Source organism: Rhipicephalus microplus, chromosome 8, assembly GCF_043290135.1.
Source record: "Rhipicephalus microplus isolate Deutch F79 chromosome 8, USDA_Rmic, whole genome shotgun sequence".
Taxonomy (NCBI): Eukaryota; Metazoa; Arthropoda; class Arachnida; order Ixodida; family Ixodidae; genus Rhipicephalus; species Rhipicephalus microplus.
In genome coordinates, this window is record NC_134707.1 from 30,739,573 (window position 1) to 30,747,188 (window position 7,616).

Here is a 7,616-nt window from a genome sequence, read left to right on the forward strand (position 1 = left end):
TTTCGTCCACATGATGCGGATTTGAGCGCGCCAAAGAAAACACATTCGTAACGTACGCTGCTCACGAGGACGTACAAAAGGAGCGCAGGCGTTGCTATCAATGATGAGCATGCGTATCATTGATAGCATGCCTATCATTTGATACGTATGCTATATAGCATGCGTATCATTTCATACGTATGCTATATGATACGTATCGTATCAATTGATACGATACGTATCAAGTGATACGCATGCGTGGCAGCGTCCACTGCGGCACGGACGCAACGAAGTAGTGGCCGCCCGTGGCACGCACATATCCACGATTCTGATAGTTATTTGTTCCAGCGAAAGAACACAGGCTGCCCCTTGAAACACGTGGAAGGCTCGGCCAAGGTCCGGTTCACGCACACTAAAGGTGATGCCCGTGATTTTTCAATTGTGTGTGCTTTATACTACATTTGCTGTATATTAGTTAGAGAAGCGAAGTACCCAATCGTAGATCTCGTTACGTGCATCGTAGGTGCCTTCAATGTGTGCCGTAAATTAATAGTAAGAACTGGACGCTTATTGCGCATTCCGCTGCCTGGAACGTTCTGTAGCGCGGAATACGCATAGCTAAAGTTTCCTCCGTTTATATACGTGCCAATATGGTTATTACCACTGCAAGTACAATGCTCTCTTATTTCTTCTCTTCTGCGTTTTGATTGTCGAAGGAGCTGCTTAGCCACTTTGTTGTTATTGCTATCAAGTAGCGGCATTTGTTACCCGCCACGGCGATAAAGTCCTAATAGTGCTCAAGTGCTAACCCAAAGTTCGCGGAAGGAACCCTGGCCATGGTAGACGATTTTTCAATGCAGACCCAAATTCCGGAGCTACACAACAGCGTTTCTCAAATCAACATGGTTTGGGCATGTTAAACCACGACAAATAATAATATTGATAGTATTATTGGCGCCTATTTCTTAATTATCGTAGTGGTGCCACATAAGTACTGTTCTGGTATCTTCAATGTGTTCATTTTGTGCATGTCGGCGCGAAAAGCTACAGGTAGCTTCTGAGACTGTTTACACAAGTACGCCTGCTTAAAACACGCCTCACTTAGGGCGACATCAGCCTGTTCAACAGCAAACAATACTAACAGCGCCAAAAAACAAACGAAGGCCTCGCGAGCGAGGATGCAAGGTCCCCTCGCTAACCATTCGTTCATTTTTTCACATTGTCCATATTGCTTGCAGTGAAGTACCAACTACAGTTCAACTATGAAGGTGTACATGTTCAAAAGAGTGGCAATCACAGCCGCTACAACCCTTACACCTAAATGAAGTAAAATACACGATTTCTGAGAAAAACCACTGCCGCACGTACTCCGGTATTAGCAGCATCTGCAGACTCACCTATGCGGCCAGTGCAGGTGACATGACGGATGATATCCCCTGTGCGTAACAACCTACTATTTCTCTCGATCGGATCACAAATATTAGCTTCCATGAGAGGCGCTGCTTGCGAAGTGAGGGGGTTGAGGTATCCACCACGTAACCATGCACCATACCAGCTCCCATTTTTTTTATTTCATATGTATGTGTACACGGACACACTTAAGAACGCGTGCACGATCATAAAGTGTTTTTGTGTGTGGTAGGGGTGTGGAAGAATAATTTTTTCCCGAAAAACATTACCGAGAACATTCCTCCAAAACATTCTCGAAACGCATATCACTGATATAATAATAGCTAATACTTCTACAACTACTGCCCCCATGTGACGACTACAATAAAGAGCCTGCAAGCACCCATCATTCTCTTGTGACTGGGGCCGTATAAATGTGTTCCTTTTCAGAACCAGTGGGGGCGGTGCTAAGTTCTAAGCAACGGCACAGAATATTGAATGCATCTCGAAAATCCCCCAGCAAGTACGGTGATAGCATTAGACATAGCGTGGTGAATAACGCTTCTAGAAGCAATTACTTAGGTATTTTACTCAACACCATTTCACGAGAGCTCTACCCGAATAACTGCCCTTGCGCCAGTGAACCTAATATAACTAACTAATCTACCTGAATAACGACTATATGGTGATATGCTCAAAGATTTAACTTCCAGCGCATCTCGTGTGGTAGCCGGGGCAGGGTGCGCATGTGCAAACGGAATAATGTATCACACTTCGCGCGCCAGTACTATCGATGGCATTTGGCACTCTATCGCCGCGCATGGTACTGTAGAAGATAGCAGTGCTCAGATGCGAGGCTATCGGCTACGCAGCTGTGCTAGCACCCATAGAAGTTCCTGCACGAGCAAAAATGTGCTCATAACAACGTGTCCTGCAACTGTATTTTTGGAGCATAGCTCTACTTTACATAGAAAGCTGCGGGGTTGATTGTCATGAAGGCAACACCTCCTATTACGTGCTTCGACAAGACGTCACGGGAGAGAGTTCCCACTGTACCCTTTAATTGTGTGACGCGACGTGAGCAGGTGCACAGAGAATGTTGCGAGAGCTGCTTCCCAGCTTGCTGACTCGGCGCGTTCGCTATAAGGGACGCCGACCGGTAGAGCCGCTGCCCGTAGTATTAAAACGAGAGAACAAGCGAGGGCAGCGAAGATAGGCCGCACATCGCTTTCCAGGCGTCTCGTTCTAGGAGGCTTTAGTTGCACTGAAGAACGCTACAAAAGGTGTAGTTGAGCCGAGAATGCCTCATATATATATTGTAAGCACATTAATCATACTTCGTTCTTCTCACTTGTACATAACCATCTTCACCGCCTCTCGTTCGTTGCTGTTCTGAGCCGACGCAGATATCACGGAACAAACGCTTCTCTTTATTTTATCTACATCCTGTTGAACGCGTGTGTTCGCTTATTTTTCAGGCACGTTACGGACACCAGTCGAGAAAAAAAATGTACATGGAAGAAATGATTCGTTTTTGGGAGGATATATCAAGTGACAGTGACGAGGAGCGCGACAAAAATACAGAAGGCCAAAAAACAATTCAAGAAACGAAGATTGAAACTGAGCGCCCAGTCACAGAAGTATTTCGCCATAGTGGCTTCACTGGTATAAACCAAGAACATTCACCAAGTTCATACAGACCTGATGATAAACCAGCGGAGAATGAGGCAGATACCATGCCTGCTCCTAGACACCTATTACGAGACAAACCTTCCATTAGTAACGTTGCTAGTCCTGATGAAAGTGGTGGTTCTGGGCTGGAAACTCTTCTGTATGCCATCGACCTAATCACTTCCAAGACATCCCCGTATATGTACACGGCGCCACAACATGACACCCCAGATTTCGGCACAGGATCTTTGCCTCGTCACAAGGCCACACAACAGACAAGTGTTTCTACAAACGCTACAGCTCTCAATCACGAAATGTCTCCAACTGCTGAACTTCCACACCAACTACATCAAGAAAGTTCTAGCGACAATGTTCCGACTGCTCGACACCACAGCGGGTACGCTGTCGGGCAAGGAATGCAGTCATTTCAGTCGCTTGCACGTGAGTTTCATGAACACCAAAAAACTCATTTCCATTTTCCAACTGATTCTCCCGTAAAGAAAGCTGGACTGGGCAGTTCAGGTCCTACGGTTCGTTTGCGCACAGCACGAGGTAGCCCAATTTGGCAGCCACCGCGCTCTTACAGTAATCCACAAACCACTAGACGCCAGAAGGATATCGCTGCACCATCAGAAAAACCATCCATTGGACCATTATCTCCGCAGCAAAAGCCTGATGAGGGCATCACGCCTGTTGCGCGCAATAATGTCTTTGATCCAGGGCGTTCAGGCAGGAAGCGAGCGCTTCCGTCTTCTGATCGTGCAAGCATCTCGGCAACAAAAAGAGGCAGCGTATCTGTGCGGCCACGCTCGTCAGCACAAAGTACGGTGCCTGCATCGACTGTCACGGTGAAGGCTGCGCCTAAGTTCACTCTGCCTAATTTGCCACCCGGCACAATGGTGCCGCAAAAGGCTGAGCTACCACACGCGGACTATAGTTCACTGCTTCTAGAGCTTTCGTCCCTGCACATTAGCCAACCAGATCCGCAAGGAACCCGAGATGGGACAGCGTCGTCTGTCGCAGATACAGCCTCCACCATATCCGAAATTGTAGAAATGCTACAAAATTGCAAGGCTCTGAGTTCTCAGTCACTGAAATCGGTGTTCGAACGAGTGCTGCGCATGATAAAGTCCCTAGACGACCACGATCAATTGTGTCTCCGAGCGCGCAGTACAGCGCCTTCGCCGCACAGCACAACAGTAGTGCCGCATGAATCGACGTCTCCACATAAACCGCTCCTCACTGCACCGGCGCTACAGCGCGAAGCCCGTGTGTCATCTCCTCCGCAAACTGTATTGCAGTCGCCTGTGTCCAGGTTTTCGAAAATTATCACGCTTTTAGAAGAATTCAGATCTCGAGAAGAAATGATGTGTGAAACGTTCTTCGAAAGTGCGTTGTCTCTTCTAGAGGTGCTAGAAGTCTGCAATGAAGAGCATCACTTAGCGGGCAGCACAGCGGCTTCGTCATACCACATGACACAAGGGACGCCTCAAATCAGTCCGCTGAATGTGCCGACGCCAAAAACAATGCCGCAACAGGCGGAGAAGATGCAAGCAAGCTATACGTCACATGTTTTGCGAATAGTGCCAACGCGTTCCAGGGAAACGAATGCGCCGAGCTCCTCATTTACGGGCCAATATCGCCCAGGTCCATCAGTCATGCAGCCGGTTCTAACATCCATACCTAGTCTTATTATGGGAGCTATGCAAGAGTACAGGTGCCGAGAAGTAGACATTCGTCAAGTATTGTTAGAACTGTTAGAATGCCTGAGGCCCCTTAAAGATTCGTTGGAAGACCATGATCCCGACCGTCCTCGAGCGATGCCTAATCCTAACCGAACCGAAAACCGCAGTGGCCATCCATTGACCGAAAGCGAAGAAAGGCGCATAATTACGCAGGCGGTGACCATATTGCGAGGCACACAACGTAAAAGCCACAAAGCACGCCCTTCACAAAGGCAGCCAATGGGAGAGTAACAAAGCGTGATGGTACGCGAGAACAAACCGATGGCTTCCGCAAGTGCCGTTTCGTCCATGGAACAAGACTGCTTGACTGCCCAAACTGACGTTTCTTCAAAGAAAGATCGAAGAGCTGAGGATCATCCCTCCACAGAGTGAGGTTGGTATGGCACCTTTTAAATGTAGGCTATCAGTGCCTGAAAATGATTCTCCGTAGACTGTTCATGATAAAAATGGCGAATGAGATCTCTCACCTCTATGCGCTGCTGTGAAATACGCCGGGAGATATTTTGTAATCTCATCTAGATTCACTGATGCCGTTAAACAATGCACGCTCCTCTTTAAAAAACATATTTGGTGACATGAAATACTGCTATTAAGTGACGTTATTAGCTCTGGCATCAAATTAGAAGTAAAAGTGCAGTTGGAAGGAAACCGTGTTGAAGTGCGCTACAAAGAGCTTGTTTTGTTGTTGTTTTGTTTTTGTTTTGTTTTTTGCGAAGGAAGATCGGCGTCTCCTTTCTTGAAGAGTTGCTAAAGTTTGACAGAAACTGCAAACACGTGACAACCGCATATTTGGAAAACACTGCTTGAGTGCTGCATTGAGGATCTAGTTTTTCGTGGCTGGCTCAATGTTGGTTAAGTGAATTGTCGAGAGCGTTTCGAATACCTTACCATGTGCACTGTTTTATTATTTTATCCTTGACAACCAGCGATGCCTTTCAGCATCTGGGTAGTATACGTGTGATGTGACGTGAATAAAGTTGCGCATTTAACCAAACTCGAACTGTGTGTGGTGAAGCTTACATTCATGGAAACTACAGGTTCACAAACAAAGCAGTGTTAGCAACAGTGATAAAAACAACATGAAAGTAATGAAAATATTAAGAAAGGTCCAGGTCTTCACAGTGTTGGTGGCCGAAATAATATGTCGTAAGGTTTAATCCCGGCTGTAGCAGTCGTATTTCGATGGACGTAAAATTTTGGAGTTCCCTGCACTTTGCGAAGTCAATGCACGTTGAAGAACACTAAATGGTCAAAATTTCTAGAGCCCTCCACTGCATCTTTCGTTATCATACCGTGTTTTTGGGGCGTGAAACACCAGGGATTATTATTAACAAGTTTTGCACCTTCATGTTTCTCCAAATTGCGCCTCTCCGACAACGCAGCCGACACCTGCCCCGCCCGTAATACAAGCTACATAACGAGATCCCGAAAATAGCGATCGCTTTTTAAATATTGTTATCACCGTTCTCGCTTTGATACAAACTTTCAATTATCTGTGGCTCATAGCTGCATTCTTTGGCCCTGGAATGGCTGTATTTTCTACACGTAGCTGACGTAAAGGGTATCATGGCGTAAGGGACAAGTGTTTCAATATATTCATGTATTGGCATGGTGATCGCGTTTACCATGCATAAATATCAGTCCATGAAAATATTGGTGTGTGTCCAGCAAAGGATATGACCATGAGAGCGGCCGAACATGGGCAGTTAGACAGATAGACGGAGAGATGCGCAGATGGTAACACTCCCATTGCTAGCATTTCGCTAAGAAATGCGCCTTATTTAAATGCTGTAAACAGGTCAACTTTGCAGACACTCCTGAAAAAACGAAGCTGGTGGCCTTTCCTCTATTGCATTATCACATTCTCTCTTAGAAGTGTTCGCAATATGTTTTATAACAGCCCTTCAGCATTATTTATCAAACTTTCACGTGGAAGCAAAGCCACGATGTTTATAACCACCAAGTATCTTGTGACAGTGGTGTGACTGCGGTAACGCCCATGCCATGTGTGGGTGAAGTGTTATCTCGTTCATTCGTAATGAAAGTTGTACGAAGTGGCATTTATGCGGTTTCTGTGGTGCATGCGCACTTATTATGATCATAATTTTCTCACAGACTACACAGATTAGTGCGGCGAACATCCCTTTTGCGGGCTAACTGCGGACTTGACTTTTAGTGCACCAGTGGTGAACAATGGGGTGTTCCTTTTTCTGTGGCGCATACCCGCCTATGACGCACACCTGCGTTACCACAATTTCCACAGATCAGAGACTCTACTGAGAATGGTAAGGCAGGGGGTGGGAATTGGATCGAAGGTGAGAAGGAGGGAAATGTCAGGTTCAGTAATAATTTGTTTTCTAACCACCATTTAGTATCTGCCGTATTGTTTTGTTTTGTATGGTTAAAGGACAAAAGGTAGATAAGCGGTGCTGGGACAAAGCGTTAGAATATGAGCAAATATTTGAAGTATGCGCAGCATGCAGCACTTGTAAAAACAAAATTCACTGAAAACAATGCTGCAAATAATGAAGGAGGGTATTGAAATGTGTTGGGGACCACATGCTTTCGCATATTCAACGGAGGATGATGATTAATAAGTTTTATTCAGGTAGAAAAAGGCGCGGGCTCCCAGGTAAGGTTATTATAGTTAGGGGCGTAGCAAGAGGTCCCCCAAAGGGCCCCTCTTCCTACTTCTAATTTTTGAGCACGTCAAGGAGGGTGAAAAATTGACAAGTTTAAAGGTGTGCCGCCACTCCCGTCCCCCCAATTCAAAGAAGTGCCCCCCGAAAAAGATTTCTGGCTATGTTCCTGGTGGTAGAACACGTATGAAAA

The 7,616-nt window shown here is 46.1% G+C and overlaps 1 long non-coding RNA gene across 1 annotated transcript; it reads left to right on the top strand.

Annotated features, from left to right (window-relative positions):
- Positions 1–286: 286 nt before the first annotated feature.
- On the top strand, positions 287–5,778 carry LOC142768902 (uncharacterized). Its single transcript, XR_012885535.1, has 2 exons — positions 287–397; positions 2,847–5,778. It is a non-coding gene; the product is annotated as an uncharacterized LOC142768902 (long non-coding RNA).
- The last annotated feature ends 1,838 nt before the right edge of the window (positions 5,779–7,616 follow it).